This window comes from Onychostoma macrolepis, chromosome 21 (assembly GCF_012432095.1).
Source record: "Onychostoma macrolepis isolate SWU-2019 chromosome 21, ASM1243209v1, whole genome shotgun sequence".
Taxonomy (NCBI): Eukaryota; Metazoa; Chordata; class Actinopteri; order Cypriniformes; family Cyprinidae; genus Onychostoma; species Onychostoma macrolepis.
In genome coordinates this window covers 7,617,194-7,638,339 of record NC_081175.1, presented here as the reverse complement: position 1 = coordinate 7,638,339, position 21,146 = coordinate 7,617,194, and positions in this window count along the sequence as shown.

Genomic DNA, 21,146 nt, shown 5'->3' with positions numbered 1-21,146 from the left:
TGGACTGCTTAACTGCTCTTTGACATTTCTGCAATAAATTCTTGATTACATGGGTCTGTCTGTTACGTTTCTCTTATAGACTGTATACCAGGCATCCTCAAATCTGGCCCACTCCTGCAGAGTTTAGCTCTAACCCTAATCAAACACACCTGAGCATGCTAATCAGAGTCTTCAAGATCATTAGAAAATCACAGGTAGGTGAGTTTGATCAGGCTTGGAGCCAAACTCTGCGGCAGATTGGCCCTCCAGGGAAAGATTTGAGGAACCCTGCTGTATACATTATACACTCACTCTTTATTGGTTGATTTGTTCTTTATAAAAAATAAAACATTTTCAATGCAATATGTTTTTTAGTGCACAGTTACATGACCTGTGGATTTTAAGGCTGATTTTCTATTCAGTTTAATTGGCATAGTTTGTGTGTACATTACCAAAACATTTCACAAAATGAATAATGGCGATTATAGTAATACACAATACAATTATATCAAATATTAATATTCTGTATTGGGTCTGGGCTATATAAGACTCAGTTGTGGCTCAGATTTGGGGATTCTGGTTTACTTAAGGTGGAGAATTGGTACCAGTAATAAAACATGTTTTGGCCCAGTTCAGGGCCAGTTAAGGGTGATTACTGGCTGGGATTCGGGCCGGTTATGGCCCATGTGTGGCCCTTGTCTTTAATCCAGTTCTGGGCCACTTCAGGGCCGTCATTCTTTGTGGTACTTGGGCCGAGGGAAAAGTGATTGTGTGGCCCGGAGCTGGGCCAGAAAATATTTGCTATGTGGGTCATAGTTACACAGCCTGTTAGGAGCTATAAATACTATTAAAGTGTGAGAAATAACTTGCGCTAGTCTACGGATGTGCACATAGGCGCTTCAGATCAACGCCTCAGCGGTCTATCAGCGCTCGTCAATGTCAAAATTACTGAGATAGCCAATCAAATCAAAGTAGGCGGGGTTTACTGTTCACAGAAGCAGAGCGCGAAGCGTTAGAGAGCGAGGTAAGATGAAGCTGCAAATCATTAATATTAGTCAACTAAATTACGATAGAAATGTTAAATGACCGACATCCAGTGATGCAAACTACTCAAACTTTTTTTTTTTGTCTCAAATATGGCCATTTTGAGAGAGAGAGAGAGATGTGTGTGTGAATTGTCTGCGTCGGACTCTCTCTAGCCTACAAAACATGAAGCTGAGTTTAGTTTTAAAAAAACAGCGATTTTACTCCATCTTGCTGATAAATATAATGTAGCGATTTAGTATCAATTAATAAAAGTTGCGTGGCAGCGCTGACAATTTAACGAGCTTCTGAATGTTACTTTTTTTTTTTGCATAGCACAATCTCCCATCTCTGTGTGCAAGTGGTGTGTGTGTGTGTGTGTGTGTGTGTGCGCGCGCAAGCACATCAAATAATGCAGCACATTAATAGACCCTTTTTCTGTTAGTAAACAATGTGACGTTTTTCTGTGGGCGGGGCTTAGCTGGAGGCAGAAAGATTCCACTGACCGCTTCACTAATGCTAGCTATGAAGTTTGTTTACCTTGTTTTTTTTAACAATGGCTGGAGAAAATCCGATTTTACCTGCATATGTAAGGTCACTCAATGTGCAGGATCATTATTGTTATTTAAATAAGTTAACTTTAACAGACAAAGTCAGATTGGCCGACCCTGTGCTCATGGATGGACGATCTGACAGGATTACCTCAGGATGAGTGACTCGTTAGAGAAACCTAACGAGTAGTAAAGTGAAACTCACCTGTGTCTATCTAGTCATGAAGATGTACATATATTTCAACTTCAGCAGGCTATTTTTACAGCTAACGTTACGTGAGAGTGAACGGGGCCAAAATACAAAAAGTTAAACATTCAATGTGATGATATATTATTTGAAGATGTATGTATCATGGCCAAAAATTATTCAAGTTAAATTTACAATACTTTACATACAGTATATTTAAAGGAAGATGTGAATAGTTTCTAGAAATAAAAATTCCAGAAATTAATTTTGAACTTTCTGTGTTTGATTATTCTTTCTTACTAAGTTCTTAGAAAGTCCAGCCACTATCAATCACAATAATTACAGATGATTAAGCATATAAATCGTCAGTTTGTTGTTTTACACACAAGCACACAGACATTATTTCATAGTTGTGAGATGCATAAGAAATCTTTAGACACGTAACACAAACCATAATCCATAACAACAAAAGACAATGCTTTATTTAACCTTTTCTGATAAGAAGTGTGCGCTGCAAATGTGAGCATTTTTGACGATCGTTTCTGTCCAGTCCGCTCGTTTTATCTCGTTTAAACACAGCTGTCGTCGGTTTTTTGTCTGGGAGTGGCAGCAGGTATGCGTTAAAATTTCAAATTGGAGCCTGTACTACATAGATTCTTGCATCCAACATCACAACAAGATGATATTTTAAGCTCCTTATGTAGCCGAATCTGCGCTAGTTTGAATGGGCCGCCTCCAGTTTTCCCTTTGTTTTGCCTCCAGCTAGCGCGGTGACGTAATCGTGACGTCGGCACAAAAAGGGTCTATAGAACGTTGATTAAACTGAACGGTTTTAATGCATTGGCCTTGTCTCACACACACACACACACATACAGTGAGGAAAATAAGTATTTGAACACCCTGCTATTTTGCAAGTTCTCCCACTTAGAAATCATGGAGGGGTCTGAAATCGTCATCGTAGGTGCATGTCCACTGTGAGAGACATAATCTAAAAAAAAAAATCCAGAAATCACAATGTATGATTTTTTAACTATTTATTTGTATGATACAGCTGCAAATAAGTATTTGAACACCTGTCTATCAGCTAGAATTCTGACCCTCAAAGACCTGTTAGTCTGCCTTTAAAATGTCCACCTCCACTCCATTTATTATCCTAAATTAGATGCACCTGTTTGAGGTCGTTAGCTGCGTAAAGACACCTGTCCACCCCATACAATCAGTAAGAATCCAACTACTAACATGGCCATGACCAAAGAGCTGTCCAAAGACACTAGAGACAAAATTGTACACCTCCACAAGGCTGGAAAGGGCTACGGGAAATTGCCAAGCAGCTTGGTGAAAAAGGTCCACTGTTGGAGCAATCATTAGAAAATGGAAGAAGCTAAACATGACTGTCAATCTCCCTCGGACTGGGGCTCCATGCAAGATCTCACCTCGTGGGGTCTCAATGATCCTAAGAAAGGTGAGAAATCAGCCCAGAACTACACGGGAGGAGCTGGTCAATGACCTGAAAAGAGCTGGGACCACCGCTTCCAAGGTTACTGTTGGTAATACACTAAGACGTCATGGTTTGAAATCATGCATGGCACGGAAGGTTCCCCTGCTTAAACCAGCACATGTCCAGGCCCGACTTAAGTTTGCCAATGACCATTTGGATGATCCAGAGGAGTCATGGGAGAAAGTCATGTGGTCAGATGAGACCAAAATATAACTTTTGGTCATAATTCCACTAAACGTGTTTGGAGGAAGAAGAATGATGAGTACCATCCCAAGAACACCATCCCTACTGTGAAGCATGGGGTGGTAGCATCATGCTTTGGGGTGTTTTTCTGCACATGGGACAGGGCGACTGCACTGTATTAAGGAGAGGATGACCGGGGCCATGTATTGCGAGATTTTGGGGAACAACCTCCTTCCCTCAGTTAGAGCATTGAAGATGGGTCGAGGCTGGGTCTTCCAACATGACAATGACCCGAAGCACACAGCCAGGATAACCAAGGAGTGGCTCTGTAAGAAGCATATCAAGGTTCTGGCGTGGCCTAGCCAGTCTCCAGACCTAAACCCAATAGAGAATCTTTGGACGGGAGCTCAAACTCCGTGTTTCTCAGCGACAGGCCAGAAACCTGACTGATCTAGAGAAGATCTGTGTGGAGGAGTGGGCCAAAATCCCTCCTGCAGTGTGTGCAAACCTGGTGAAAAACTACAGGAAACGTTTGACCTCTGTAATTGCAAACAAAGGCTACTGTACCAAATATTAACATTGATTTTCTCAGGTGTTCAAATACTTATTTGCAGCTGTATCATACAAATAAATAGTTAAAAAATCATGCATTGTGATTTCTGGATTTTTTTTTTTAGATTATGTCTCTCACAGTGGACATGCACCTACGATGACAATTTCAGACCCCTCCATGATTTCTAAGTGGGAGAACTTGCAAAATAGCAGGGTGTTCAAATACTTATTTTCCTCACTGTAGGTGTTCGGTATGGTCGCACTGTATATCTGTTATTCAAGAAACTTTTGAAAATTTTAAAAAACAATTTATGAAAAAATCTTCAGATTTGCATGAAAATCAAATGTTGTTGTTTTTTTTATATGCCATGGCCGCCTGAAACTCCTGACCCGCCCTGGAGGTCTTCCTAAGCTCCTCCCTGTTCCTGCCCTGCCCGAACATCAGTATATAGGCTATTAATAAAATGTGACATCAGTATATATTAATAAAAAATTCCCATCAATTCACTGAAATGTTAAATAGTTACACATTGAGAGTGTTAAATGTCACTTGACATCAAAATATTTTTATTATCCAATCAATATGTAATTTGTTTTAAATTATAAAAATATTATGAAATGTTAGGAAATTAAAAGATTACAGAATTCTCCAGTGATTTGTGCCCACAGAGCCAAAAATGCCCTTAATTTAAGATCCACCAAATTCATATAAAACCAGGCATCAACATGAAAATTATTTCCAAATTCTGACACCCATTTCCTTTCAAACTAAAATAGGACATTGATATTGTCCATTGGGATTGATTGGATTGTGCAAAGTAGATATGTTACATACCATGATGAAGCCAAAAGATTGAAGAGTATGGGCTAAAGAAATAAGAAATTTGTGGCATCATCTGAAAAGGAAAGTCAAAGGTAGAACAAGTTACATTTTTAATCACGGAGACTGCTTAAATTAGGAAAAAAGACACCTTTGAATCATTTACAATACAAAAGTCACCCATTAGGTATTCACAAAAAGTCCTGGAATTAACATTGAATAAATAATAGGGTCCATTCTGATTTCATGTTGACCTACATGTTGGTCACAGTAGACTTTGGGCCCACCTAAACCGCTGAACCTACCTACGCCCATGTAAGTGTATTTTCACCTGTCACAAAGGGAGGGCTTTCATACCAGCAGCTGTAATATGACATGCCGAAGTGAAGCTCTCCACTGCCATCCTTCCCAGGGGGACTGTCTCATTTGCTTGAGGCTGCTGCTGCTAAGGTTCTCTGATAATAAAGGACAATGTCACAGCCCACACAGCTCCACTCCCCCACCCCAACTTTACACTCCTTCTTTGCAACTGGACCCGCCACTCAAATTAATCAGCCTGAAACAACATCATTCTCGGCAACTCTGTCACTGTGCAAGTAGACAGGGACGTTCCAGAAGCTTCTCTGCTGCCCGTCCATCCCGACTCATCATTAGTCCCAGCAGCCACAGCTGCGGCCGAGAGCTCCACCTGCCAATTAGGGGCACCTGTCCAAACACCGCTGCCAGTCACTCACTGCTCATGGTGCGTACACACCCCCGCAGTTCACATTGAGCCGGGGCACTTTGACATTCTTTGCTGATTTGCTCTGAGATTTTGCAGAGGATGACAAAGTAATGGCTGAATAAATAAATGACTGGAGAGTGACAGATAAAACATTTAGTTATTTATGAGTAATATGCATTGAGAGGTTTTTAAACACCTTGCAGAGAGGTCATTAAATATCATGTTGCTCAATGTCATATGCTTACAGCGTGGCCACATCTGTGAAGCTTGTTCTGTGCCAATAAGTGCGTCATTTAGATGACACTGAGCTGTAATAGTAGAGTTTCTGGTAAATCCTTTGACACATAGTTCTGTTAAGAGTGTTTTCATTAATGCTTGGAGCAGAAGCAAATGTTACTGACCTTAAATGTGTTTTTTAAAGGTTTGGGGAAGAATGGAATACCTGCATATATATATATATATATATATATATATATATATATACAGTGTTGTGAAAAGGTTTTTGCCCCCTTCCTGTTTTTTTTTATTTTTTGCATATTTAATTTTTTGCATTCAGATCATCAAACAAATTTACTTTTCGCAAGGGATGTACAGGCAATTGTGCATCCCAGGGAACTCCATATGCGCGAAGCGCTGACCTAATACAAAGATACATGAAAAAGGAGGTTCCTGGTAGATTAAAAACAGCCTTTATATCTTGAAATGATTTGAGGCCTTTGTCATCATAAATGTCACCAAAAGAATTTACTTTACATTTAATCCATTGTGGACAGTAAAATGGGTTTGTGCATGATAAAAAATTATTATTATGGAACAAAGGTGAATGACGATGCCACCTCAAGTTTGCCACTATCTTCCTGGTCATCGTTCTCCAAGTAGAAATAAAATGTGTTATGACAGGGCCAAAACAAAGTTTACATTGTCTAAGTAAGACACCAGCAAAAACCAAATGTTCTATATTGTGTGGAGAAACAGAAGATTCTTCAATAACCCACCATGAGGTTGACACATTTGGTTTAAACCAGGCTGACAGTGCACGAAGAGTAAAGGAGTCAGCATATAATTTAAAATTTGGAAAGGACCAGCCACCATCTGATCTGTTACGCTGTAAAGTAGATCATTTAATTCTGAGGCGTTTACCATTACAAATATATTGAGAGATTACTCAATCGAGTTTTTTCCAATAGCCAGCAGGTGGGGGGGTAGAGGAATCATAGAGGAATAGAAATTAACGGGGGGGAGGATGTTCATTTTAACAACAGATATTCTTGCATGGAAAGAAGTAGGAAGATGCGTCCAATTTGACTTTAGCCAAGTTTTTATTCAAATTTTTTTAGACAGTATCCTGCAAGGACGGATAGATATCTATACCTAAGTATGTGAAAGAATGCACCACTGGAATAAAATCAGAAAATTTTGCAGACCCAACACAAAAATTGAGAGGGAGCAGATATGACTTTGTCCAATTCATTTTGTACCCTGATAGATTACTAAACTGATTAAATAAATTTAAAACGTGGGGGACTGATAGAAATAAAAAAATTAAATTAAAAATAGCAATATGTCATCTGCAAATAAAGATATGTGATGTGAAGTGTTCTTAACGGATATAGGAAGTATAAGTTCTGACTGACGTACAGCTTGACCAAGAGGTTCTAGAGATAAAGCAAACAGTAAAGGTGAAAGAGGACAACCCTGGCGGGTGCCTCTTCCAATTGGAAATTATTGTGAATTTATCTGGATAGTAAGAATGGTGGCTGAGGGATTAGCATAGAGGATTTTAATCATATTTATAAAGTTAGAGCTAAAACCTAGGTGATCTAGCACTGCCCACAAATAGTTCCAAATGGTCGAATGCTTTCATTGCATCTAAAGAGAGTATAGCAGCGGGAGAAATCAACTGTTCAGATGAAGAGATTATGTGAAGTAGTCTTCACAGATTATCTGAAGCAGAACGAGATTTAATAAACCCTGTTTGATCATGATTAACAAGTTTAGTCATAAAGCCTTCTAGGCGGCAGGCTAAAACTTTTGCATAAATTTTAACATCTGTACCAATTAGAGAAATTGGGCGGTAACTAGAACATAAAGTAGAGTCTTCATCTTTTTTGAATAGGAGAGATATAATGGCCATGTTCATATTTTGTGGAAAGGATCCTTGATCAATCGAATATTGCATCATATCTAACATAAGTGGCCCCAAATCGGACCAGAAGGTCAAGTAGAACTCAACTGGTATGCCATCTAGGCCTGGGGATTTCCCCTTTCTCATAACTTTAATCGATGATTCTAATTCAATAAGTGATAAAGGCCTAGCTAAAGACTCAGAGTCTGATTCTGACAGATGTGGAAGATTAAGTAGATAAAAAATAAGTGTAAGATGTGGGTTCACATTTAGAGTTGGAACTATATAGATCACAACAGAAGGAACGAAAAGTGTCATTTATGCACTTCTGGTCAGTCAGAACCTCACAGGTTTGAGATCTCACCGCTGTAATATTAGCAAATTTTTCACTATTAAATAGTCTTAGAGCCAGTAAATGGCTAGGTCTGCTACCCTGAAAATAATAGTTTTGTCTGGATCTTTGAATAAGAAATTTGTCTCTCTCTCTATAGAATAAATTAAGTTCTTTCCTAACAGTTTCAATTTTAGCTGCCGTACGATCAGAAAAGGTGTGTTGGTTTGCCTGTTCTAATGATCGGAGATTGGATTCCAGGTCAGAGATTTTCTTACGGTTAATTTTCTGGCGAAAGGAAGCGAATGATATTGAAAAATTCCTTATGAAGCCCTTTGTCGCCTCCCACAATATCCGTGGGTCATCTACCAAGCCTTTATTGATGTCAATAAATTCACGTAGTTTACTTCTGAATTGATCACAAAAAAACTCATCTTTTAATAAATTAGAATTAAAGCTCCATCTGGGGGCTCGCGAAGGTCACTGGGTAATTGATAGTTTCAAAAAATTACTGGTATGGTCTAAAAGAGAAAGGGGAAAGATGTCGACTTCAAGTAGCACTGAGGTCAAGGAAGAGGAAGTAATAATGTAGTCAATCCGTGAATATGATTTGTATCTAGCTGAGAAAAATGTGTATGATTTTTGGGAGGGGTTGAATAATCGCCATGCATCTATTAATGAAAAAGAGGCATTGAGTTGATTAAGTTGCTCAGTAGAAACAGTCTGGGAGTAAGAAAACTTGTCACCAGATCTATCAAGTTCATTGGACATTACAGCGTTCATATCTGTTCCCATTACTATCTCAAAGTCTGTGAGATCAGTGAGATAGGTAGATAATTCAGAAAAAAAAGTTGGATCTGGACTACATGGTGCGTAAACTGAGAGAAATGCTATCTTCCTATTCCCAACCATAGTCTTCATACAAGCTATTCTGCCAGCATTATCACCATTTCTGTCTAAAATGGAAATATTTAAATTTCTTCTAAAAATGATCAAAACACCTTTAGTTTTATTGTCAGTTGCAGCAAAAGAGACCACCTCATAATATTTATTATTGCATCTATGAACATCATCCTTCCGCAAATGAGCTTCCTGGATTAAAGCAATGTCAAACTTTTTTCGTCGCAAAAGTTCTAAAAAACTTGTGCGTTTATGGGGGCCATTTAAACCATTGACATTACAATTTAGTATATTAATTTCAGTCATTACTATCAAGCAAATAAGTGAACTGAACAAATGAGATTAAGTAATAGCACTGCAAATCAATTATCTCAAGTCTGTCTTTAACCCATCCCTCCCTCATCGAAAAAGCCATTAACATAAAGAAAGCCCACCCCATAGAACTTTTACAGACTGGGGCGAAAACAAACCCCAGGCTGCCACCCTCCCCTGTCTTAGTCAGTGACAGTAACATGACAGCCTGTGCAATTCTCTAGAACACCACCATTAGCCCTATTATAAGAGAACAGAATAACTTTGAATTCACACGAGTAATAATGTGGGGTAAAAAAAAAAGAGGTATGTATACTCTCTATAACGAGGAAGCAAACATAAATCATTGCAAAATGAAAACTGTACATTAGTGATACCAAGTTTCCTAGCACACATGAAGAAACTGCCAGCAGACGACCGTCACACGAAGTTCCAGATTAGTAAACCAGAATTCGAGTCACTCGGTATTATCAAACCCTTATGCCACGTCCATCCTAGGAGAATGAGGAGCGGGAATCGAGCTTAGGAACTGGCGCGCTTCGTCCGGTGAGTGCATTAGTTTGGTCTCGCCGTGTTTCATGACGATCTTCAGAGTACCTGGATACTGAAGAATGGTCTGCAGACCTGCCTCTTTCAATTCCTTCCGTATTGTACTGAAGGAGCTCCGCTTCTTTGCTGTCGCAGTAGAGAAGTCGGGGAAGAAGCTCAACATGGCACCGTTTGCTTTTACAGGACCATGGCGTCTTGCTTCATTTAGAATCAAATTCCTGTCATTATAGTGTAACAGTTTGAAGAGAAACACTCTTGGTTTGGAGTGATCAGTTGAAGCTCTGGAGTAAACTCAATGCGCAAGTTCGTTCTCGATATCTTTGCCCGCAAGTGATGGCATCCAGATCGGCAGTGACCGTTTCAAAAAGCCAATTGGGTAATCTTTCTCGGCCCCTTCAGGTAGTCCTAGTAGCCGGAGATTACTGCGTCTGTTGTGGTCTTGCGGTCAAGATCAGTCACTTGTTGCTTGAGGGCATCCAGACGCCTAGTGTGTTCGTTGATCACTTTTTTCTGCTCTCTCTGTTCCCCGATTAAAAAGTCAACTTTAGAGCACATATTCTGGATTGTAGTCATGTGAGAGCCGACTTCGTTGCGCACTGCTGCTAATTCAGTTTTCAAAATGTCCTCAAATCAAAGGGTTCTTGTAAATTGACCTGATCAAGTTCTGTCATGATGTCCCATTGGACTGGTGCCACTATTAATGACTCTGGGAGAAGGGTTTCCTTGGGGTTACTGTGGCTTGAGCAGTCGTGTTGGCATGACTAGGCGTCAGCTTTGAAATTCTTAGAACCGGGACGATATGTGATAGAGAAATCAAAACATGTAAAAAAAGCGGCCATCGTGCCTGTCTAGGATTCAGTCTTTTGGCAGGTCGTAGATATTCAAAATTTTTGTGGTCAGTAAGAACAACAAAGGGGTGTTTTGATCCTTCTAGCCAATGTCGCCACTACTCCATAGCCGATTTCATGGCTAACAATTCCCTGTTTCCGACGTCATAGTTCTGTTCGGCTGAGCTGAGTTTGCGGGAAAAGTAGGCACAAGGGTGGAGCTTAGGTGGGTAGCCATGTCGCTGTGAGAGGATGGCTCCGATGCCAGTATTTGAGGCGTCCACTTCGACTATGAATTGAAGTTCAGGATCAGGGTGATGGAGAATGGGAGCAGATGTAAAACATGATTTGAGTTCCGTGAAAGCCTCCAACCATGGAAGACCATTTGAGATGTGAAGAATTTCTTTTCGTCATGGAGGTTAAGAGAGAAGCCGCAGAACTGAAATTTCTGATGAAGCGCCGGTAGAAATGTGCAAATCCCAAGAAACGTTGTGGCTCCTTTAAAATTGCGGCCAATCTAGAACAGTTCTGACCTTTTTCTCGTCCATCGCCACTCCCCTCTGACTAATGATATAGCCCAGAAATGGTGTGCTGGTCTGGTGAAATTCGCACTTCTCAGCCTTGGCATATACAGTGAGGAAAATAAGTATTTGAACACCCTGCTATTTTGCAAGATCTCCCACTTAGAAATCATGGAGGGGTCTGAAATTGTCATCGTAGGTGCATGTCCACTGTGAGAGACATAATCTAAAAAAAAAAATCCAGAAATCACAATGTATGATTTTTTAACTATTTATTTGTATGATACAGCTGCAAATAAGTATTTGAACACCTGAGAAAATCAATGTTAATATTTGGTACAGTAGCCTTTGTTTGCAATTACAGAGGTCAAACGTTTCCTGTAGTTTTTCACCAGGTTTGCACACACTGCAGGAGGGATTTTGGCCCACTCCTACACAAAGATCTTCTCTAGATCAGTCAGGTTTCTGGCCTGTCGCTGAGAAACACGGAGTTTGAGCTCCCTCCAAAGATTCTCTATTGGGTTTAGGTCTGGAGACTGGCTAGGCCACGCCAGAACCTTGATATGCTTCTTACAGAGCCACTCCTTGGTTATCCTGGCTGTGTGCATCGGGTCATTGTCATGTTGGAAGACCCAGCCTCGACCCATCTTCAATGCTCTAACTGAGGGAAGGAGGTTGTTCCCCAAAATCTCGCAATACATGGCCCCGGTCATCCTCTCCTTAATACAGTGCAGTCGCCCTGTCCCATGTGCAGAAAAACACCCCAAAGCATGATGCTACCACCCCATGCTTCACAGTAGGGATGGTGTTCTTGGGATGGTACTCATCATTCTTCTTCCTCCAAACACGTTTAGTGGAATTATGACCAAAAGTTCTATTTTGGTCTCATCTGACCACATGACTTTCTCCCATGACTCCTCTGGATCATCCAAATGGTCATTGGCAAACTTAAGTTGGGCCTGGACATGTGCTGGTTTAAGCAGGGGAACCTTCCGTGCCATGCATGATTTCAAACCATGACGTCTTAGTGTATTACCAACAGTAATCTTGGAAACGGTGGTCCCAGCTCTTTTCAGGTCATTGACCAGCTCCTCCCGTGTAGTTCTGGGCTGATTTCTCACCTTTCTTAGGATCATTGAGACCCCACAAGGTGAGATCTTGCATGGAGCCCCAGTCCGAGGGAGATTGACAGTCATGTTTAGCTTCTTCCATTTTCTAATGATTGCTCCAACAGTGGACCTTTTTTCACCAAGCTGCTTGGCAATTTCCCCGTAGCCCTTTCCAGCCTTGTGGAGGTGTACAATTTTGTCTCTAGTGTCTTTGGACAGCTCTTTGGTCTTGGCCATGTTAGTAGTTGGATTCTTACTGATTGTATGGGGTGGACAGGTGTCTTTATGCAGCTAACGACCTCAAACAGGTGCATCTAATTTAGGATAATAAATGGAGTGGAGGTGGACATTTTAAAAGCAGACTAACAGGTTTTTGAGGGTCAGAATTCTAGCTGATAGACAGGTGTTCAAATCAGCCCACATCTGGCTCATGTGAACTCCATGCGGACAAGATGTGGACCGGATCTGGGCCGACACTGCTTGCTGTCTGGGGTAGGCCACCATCCTTTTTTTTAACAGAGAAGAAGCTAGCCGATGCAGGTGATGTTGATGATCTGATGAACACTTTTGAAAGTTCCTCATTGATGTAGTTCTTCATGGCATCAGACTCGGGTTGTGACAAAGGAAAGATGCAACCTTTGGGTGGTGCTGCACCTGGTAATAAATCAATGGCGCAATCGCTAGAACGACGAGGAGGCAATTCCGATGCCCTGGACTTGCTGAAAGCCTCAATGAGGTCGGAGTGTTCCGAGGGAAGTGTAGAAGGGAGAACTGGTTCATCCGTGAGCGTAATGGTCTGAACGGGGATTGCTGGATTGTCGATCAGACAATTGGCTTGACAGGAAGGATCCCACTGAATGATCTGACCCTCCTTCCAGGAGATGAGTGGATTATGTTGGCGTAACCAAGGCAGTCCGAGAATTACAGGGTTATGTGGTGAGGTGATGGTGTAGAAGCGAATGCTCTCAATGTGAAGGTTCCCGGTCTCCAAATGCAAGTCCACGGTGTTGTGTATGACCCTTCCTTCACTGAGAGGACGTCTGTCTAGCGCCTCCACTGCCAAATGAGAAGTGCAAGGGATTAGTGGAATTTTATCTTCTCGAACAAACTCGTGAGACATGAAATTTCCAGCTGCCCCTGAGTCCAGCAGAGCTGATGTGGATATGTTATCTCCCTCTATAGACAGTATTATGGGTACTTTTATGCAAGTACTGGAATGGTGTGCCTGAATGCATGGACTCACCGTAGAGGAGTTACGAGGAGGCGGTCATGTGAGACAGGAAGCCCTCAGATGGCCAGCCTGGCCGCAATGGAGGCAGAGATGTTGGCGAATTCGGCGTTCTCGTTCCTCTGGAGACAGGTGAGTGTATCCGAGCTGCATGGGTTCCACGAGAGAGGAGGCGGTGGTTGGAAAAGGATTGTTGGCTGGTACCATTCTGGTAGGGCGAAGGGAACGAATCAAATTATCAATCTGAATAGCCAGTTCAATGAGTTGGTCGAGGGTTCTCCCCTTATCCCGGCACACTAGTTTTGATTGAAGCTCTAAGCTGAGTCCCGTACGAAAGAGCAATTTAAGTGTGCTTTCAACCCAGTCACTCTGTGCGGCAAGAGTGTGAAATGACAAAGCATATTCAGCTGCGGTATTCCTGCCCTGGCATAATGCAAGCAGTTGATCATCCACGCTTTTACCTCCCTCTGGATGATCAAATATTTCTCGGAAGCGTTGGAGGAACATGTGAAATGAAGGGAAAGCTGACCCATCCTCCCTCCATACAGCCGTTGCCCACTCTAAAGCCTTAAGCCTTCAGTGAGTAATAAACACACAAAGGAGATCTTACTGGTATCGGTGATGTACATTGCTGGTTGTTGATTGACAAACAATGAACACTGCTTACACTTCATAGGATTTCCGTCAAACTTATCTGGGAGAGCCAGGCGAGGGTTAACGGAAGGAGTGGAAGGAGGTGATGCGTTCATGCTCGGCTGACTAAGTGCCGGATCTGGAGATGAGAGACATATACTCCGAAGCGCGTCAACAAGCTCCTCCATCAGTGTCGTTAGTCGTGCCAGCTGGTGGTGATGAACAACGAGTTGGTTCACTTGAGCAGATAATTCCGTGGTTAGTTGTGCTTTAATGTTGGAAAGAATAAAATGTATCATCCCATTGGTTGACAATCATATAAACATTCACCGTGCTATACATGCAGTTCGCTGACAATTCTGGAATTTCGGTCAAATAAATGCTTATTTCACTGCTTATAAAACATACAACATGCTTCGCATGATCGTTCATATCTAGCCTATAAATACACTACCTTAGCAACAAGACAAAGGGATGTAGTTGTTGTGAGAACAGCACTGACGGCAGCAATGGTTGTCACCTCCAACGTGTTTAAAGTTTATGACCCGCCCAACTCGGAAACTCGGTTATCAAAATTATTTCCAAATTTCCCAGTAGTAAATACGACTTGAGAGGCCGTTCATGTCCAATTTCCGATTAGGAAACTCGTATTTACGATAATTTCGATAGCACATGAAGGCAGCGTAAGTCATCGAGTTATTTATTTATTCGATTCGTTTAAATGGCTGATTCATTCTGGAGTGAAGTAAATGGTTCTTTGTAAATGGTTCATTGAATCATTAGGCTTGTTCGACTTGAAGCGGATCATCACCATAAGACTGATCGGTGTGTGACATCAAAGTATGCTTCTGGATCGCTGTCGCAGTACTTTGATGTCATACACTGCTCGGTCTGTGCAGCCCCGCTTCAAATCCAACGCGCCTATAGCCAATTCCAACGCGCCTATAGCCAATGGTTCAACGCGGCAAATGGTTCACGCAATTCGTTCAAAACGTGCATTAAGAAATGAAATGCTGCTGTGTTACTTGGAGGCAAACAGTTCTGCTTTGTCTTTATATCTGCATTGGCAAAACTGAACAAAAATAACCCAAATATTAAAATAACTAAAATAACACAATATTAACTGAATTGTTGTATAAGATCAGTATCACATTTGCACTCATGTGGCATTGCACTTAGCCTATTGCTCGTGTGATATTGCTTAACTATATGATGTAAATATGATGGGGGGGGGTTCCTCCCCTATCCCCCCACAGACTACACCCCTGGAGAATAGTGTTCCATAATCTAACTGTAGGGGAGGTTGGGGGGTAATTGTATGGGTTTGGTCCACCTCGGCTAGGGGTGGGCGATATAGCAAAAATATCACAATTATTTTTAGAAATATCACGATTTTATCACGATTCTTTGTCATGTTGGTTTTTCTATTTTGCAAGTTGTTTGAGCATTAGAGCCAAACTAATTTCCCTATTACAAAGACAAAGCCTTTCAAGGTAACAAAATATAAAAAAGTATGGCGGATATTTAGGCCAAAGTGGGTGAAGATAAAAAAAATCATTGTCATTATTTTATCTTTGTTATTAAAAAATTAGAACAAAGATACACATAATATACAAATAAAATAAACAGTGGTTTAGTGGTTCAGGTAGGCTACAATAGGTGTATTTAGCAGGAGCATTCAAGAAACTGAATGAACAAATATAAAAATAAAACACTATATATAGACTGATTCCTATTAAAGCAACTGTATTAAAGTTTTTCAGTCAAGAGTAGTGAGTGATTTTTCTCTTTGTGTTTGATGTTTTATTAACACATTTAATCCCATTGTAAAAAAGGTTTTCATTTGTAAAGCTCTAAAAACCTTACTGACTGATGTTTTAGTGCACTTGCTGCAAATACGAAAAAATAAAGCGTCTCAAATATGTGCAGTTTCACATGATTAGTGCAGATTGTCACATGACCAGAGCAGTTTATTTCCTGTTTGCACTTTGAGAAGATGATAACTGCATCAAAACTCCAAATCGAAAGGCTAGTAAAGTATGTTAACAAAGATATGACAAAGATTTTTGGTACACATTATCTTTAAGGTGTCTAGTATTAATATATGAATTCACATATATTCAGTTTTGTTAAGTGTGGTCATAGAATGAGTAAACATGTTGATGGCCACAATAGTGAATAACAGTGAATTTAACTGTTAATAACTGATTTAATAACTGATAACAGTGAATTTAGGTTTACAATATAAATCCAGTTGCAGTTGTTAGTGAAAATTGCAGTAAAATGTTGCAATGACAAAATATTGCACTAAATTAAAAATTCAAATGTTACAAAAAATGTACAATATTGATGTTGTAACACTGATATCGCTAATATAAAAATTTAATATTTAATGTTATATTTTACAAAAAAAGTAACAATTTTGAAATAGTTGATGGTTGTATTTTTTTGTCTTTTATCTCAGTGTTCCTATCAATGTTGTATAAGGTTTTTTTTATGCATTATTTTAAAATAAGTTTAAAATTGTCACGTGTCTGTTTCTGTTTAGTTCCGTTTTGCCCTTATTTAGTATTTCCTGTTCTTGTTTAGTTAATCATTGCTCATTTAGATCACCTGTTTTGTATTTATCTTCTTGTTTGCTCCTTCGTTCCCTGCCTTTATAAGCCTCAGTTCTCCTCTTGTCTTTGTCTTGGATTAATGTTTTCTAATGGAAATGTGATGCTTATTAAATACTTATTTCATCTACTCCTTCGTCTTCGTGTGTATCTACAACCACGTACCGTTACAGAATCCAAGACCAAGACAAATTATGGAGTTCGCTGAACATTTCGCCGCCCTGGCCCGTAAGGATCTCCCACTGGGGGAGTTCGCACACGAGTTTAGCGGGATCACCGTGTGGACAGGGCTCGACGACGCAACACTGAACTCTTTATTCTGGATCAGGGCCAACTACTATCGCCCCATGGACCTCCCAGACACCACCGGACTCAGCTGAAGGGAAGGGATCCTCTGGTGTCTGGAGAGTCTTCAGCCCCGATCCAGAACCAGCCCGCCAACCGCAGCTTGCTCCAGCCCACCGTCCGCGGCAAAGTCAATGCCGCCGCCGTCCGTGGCTCCGAAGTCATGCCTGCCACCGTTCACGGCTCACTCAATCCCGCCGGCCTCTCCGCTGTCAAGCCCGCCGGCTCCAGCCCCAGAGCATATGGATATTGCACTACCCCCGGAGTTCTCGGCTCCTGTCTCCTGAGTCTCCTTTGCCTCCGCTGGTCCCGTCCAGCTCCCCATCGTCTCCTGAGCCTCCTTTGTCCCCTGAGTCTCCTGTGGTGGTCAGCTTCGCTCCTCGCAAGCGCCCTCAAGTGTCCACTCCTCCAGAGCACCCCTCAGTGCCCGTTCCTTCAGAGGGTCCCCCAGAGTTCCTAAGTCTCCCCAAGAAAATTTTGGTGGGGGGCCGTATCCCCGTGGCTCTCTGATCTGCCCTGGAGGCTCTCCTTGGCTCCTCCCTGTTCCTGTCCTGCACCAGCCTCCAAGGTGCCCGCCCCCTTATTTGCCCTTATTTAGTGTTTCCTGTTCTCGTTTATTTAATCATTGCTCATTTAGATCACTTGTTTTGTATTTATCTTGTTTGTTCCTTCATTCCCTGCCCTTATAAGCCTCAGTTCTCCCCTTGTCTTCGTCTTGGATTAATGTTTTCTAATGGAAATGTGTGTTGATGCTTATTAAATACTTATTTCGTCTACTCCTTCGTCTTTGTGTGTATCTACAACCATGTACCGTTACAAAAATAACTAGGCTAAGATATATAACAATTTTTATGACTGCAGAAGTATGTTAATTCAGTACACACATTATCCCACCGGTCACAATTGTGACAGACCATAAAACACAATTTTTCACACACTTTTCCAAAAATAAAATTTTTAACAAAAAATTATTGATTATTTCAAAGGGTTACTAATGACACATCATTTGGATAATTTCATGTCTGGGGAAGATTAAACGGAATAACATTAAAGGAATAATTCACCCAAAAATTAAAATAGGCTAGTGTTTTTTTAGTTTGTTTTTTTAATACCTTCATTTACTCACTGAAAAGTTGTTTTAAACATGAATGAGTTTCCTTCTTCTGCTAAACATAAACGCTATTTTGAAGAAGGTGGAAAACCAAACAGTTGCTGGTCCACAGTGACTTCCATAGTATATTTTTTTTCCTACTGTTAAAGTCAATGTGGACCAGCAACTGTTTGGTTACCCAGATCCTTCAAAATATATTTTTTTGTGTTCAGCACAAGAAATAAATTAATACAGGTTTGGGACAACATGTGAGTGAATAAATAATGACAGAAATAAAATTTTAGGGTGAACTATCCCTTTAATTACAGCCGGCAGCATGTTTAGTAGGCTACTGTCCCTTTTAGACCTGCATGCATCTAAAATATACGGTCACGCATCCTTTTCTCTCAGCTGTTTACTTTCATTTCAGACATAACCAACTAAGTCTATACATAAACCTTGTGTGTTTTGACAGTATTAGCACAATCATAACTTAGTTTATTAACACATTAACATTACTATGTATATCACCATGCTAAACTCTCAGAGAGTTGTCATGACAGAAATGCAAAGTTCTGTCATAAAACTCTAGATGGTGCAGGCCGATAGGTTCTAACTCAATCTGATATAATCACATCATTACTTACATGACAGAGCTGACTGATTTCTTTTCACATCAGCACCTTGGCTAGTGTTTGTTATAGCAGTTACAGCGTGCTTCAGAAACCCTTTACCTTTCCCAGGTCAACCTGTATAGGTCTGTTATGAGGTGATTTCATGTATGTTATATATGAGGGTTATCTGATTAAATAATGTGGTACATGTCACTCTTATTTCAATCATGACAACTCTCTGAAGATTTTAGCATGGTGATGGATATGACAACATTAATGTATTTGGTCTTGGCGGAATAGATCTGCTACGCTGCTGCTGAATTGCTGCTGCTGTTGGTTATTGCTGTAGTTGTAGATTATTGCTGCTGCTGCAAGCAAGTACAGGAACTTGCTACTGCCAATGCATATGGCGATACGGTGCCGTGAATATTTAAGACATACTGCTGCTGCACAAATAGCATATAAAATAACCCGTAGCAGATCAATACAGGTGGACCTAGGAAAGGTGGAGGGTTTCAGAGGAACTCTGAAAGCGTGCTGCAGGAATCTCTTGTGAATGCTAGCCAGCCATATAAATGCAAGGCAGTAAGCTCATTGGCTGCATATGCAGCATGAACCAATCAGCTTGTGCCAAGTTTTTTAATTAACAACAAACTTTATCAACAACAACAAAAAAAACATTTGGTGTGCATATTTTATTTTCTGTAATATTTGTTGAAATAGGATAAACAAAAATATTATTTCTGTTTGCCAGTGCCAGGTCCAACTTTTGTAAACACATTAGGTAGGTTCAAACTCAGGACATTGTGTTTGTCATCCTAATCTGTTGAAGTATTCTGATAATGAGCCCATAAACTATGTGCTTGATTTATTCCTGGCTACCCTCAAAGCTCAAGGCTGTCATGAGCGGTTTCTCTGTTTATCTCTCTAAGCAGGGGCTACAAAGCTGCCATTAGAAGGTGATTGAGTGAGACCCCCAGCCTTCCTCCCATCACCTTGTGTATTCATGCTGTAGTGTGCAGAGGTCACCATCACAACCTGAAATCATCTTTATGGTCTCCTGCACGCTGTGGCTGTCAATAAAGTTCACTCTGAGTCCACTGTATTGGAACACTTTCATGCACTGTGAGTTTAACCCTTAAACTGGTTCTTGGTGACCACTGATGTAGTGGAGAACTCATACAGCATTATCTAGAAGCCTTTACTAGGTCAGATGCTTTCCTGTGTGCAGTGTATAGATTGTATAAAAGGCTTCCAGTCTGAAATCTTTTCTACAGTTATTTACATCACTGTCAAATTTGTAATTGGACCAAAACCCAATTTAAATTTGTGAATTTCAAAATGTTCCTTTCAAACCATTTCAGGAAAATGAATGAAAGAAAATTCACTATGACTTTCCAGTGATAAATATGAGAGAGGCTGAATATTGCTTCAGCTTGCTCGGCCATAAAGCTAACGAAAATAAAATTTTGTGTTTTGTCATTGTCATGTATTGGTGTGGTAGTCAAACACATATAAGAGAATTATATTAACATTAATATATTAATATATATTATCTTTAATTTAAAAAATAAATAAATATATAAAATAATAAAACCAAAATATGAAGGAGATTCACAAGAGCATAATACTAACCCTAACCACAAAACTCAAACACAAGAACCAAGAAGGGACTAAACTAAACAGGGGGTATAAATACAATAGGGCTAAATGAGGAACGTAACAAGCCATAGGTGTAAATCATATAACCATAGTAACAACTAAAAAACTAGACAGAAAGGAAATACAGGAAACATAAACGCAAGAATGAAATGAGAACTAAACTAATCATAACTCTTGACAGTCATTCCATTTGCATTACACCATTAAGTTTTTGGAAACTGTATCTTGTTACTGTAAAACTACACTATTTTGAAAACAGCCGAGCTACTAGGCCTGTAACAGCATTAGGACTTATAATTATATAATGAAGGCAAAAATGCCCAATGCATGACATCAGAATCATTTTTGTGCCATTAAATTGTGTCACTGTTGAGTGTGTTTAAATAAATATAAAGTGTTCAAAACCTATGGTTTTAAGAGACCGCTATGACAGCGTCTATGGCAAATACACTGGTACTTTGTAAAAAGATGATTTCCTGAAAATTCATCAGTAACCTTTTCAAATGAAATGATTAAAGTGTTTTTACCTGTCATTTATATACTATATGCATAATATATATTTTATCTTGTTTTGTGTTGATTATGTAGTTTTAAAAATCTTATTCTCTTTGTCATCTTTTTAATAACAGAAAATCAGCACAATATGTTTGCATGGACTGTGTAAGAGCAAAGGATTTTTTAATCAAAATCTCAAAGAGAAATCTCCTCTACTTTCGTTTAAGACATCCCTCAGCTGAATAATATCTCAACAGTTATGACAGCGAGGGT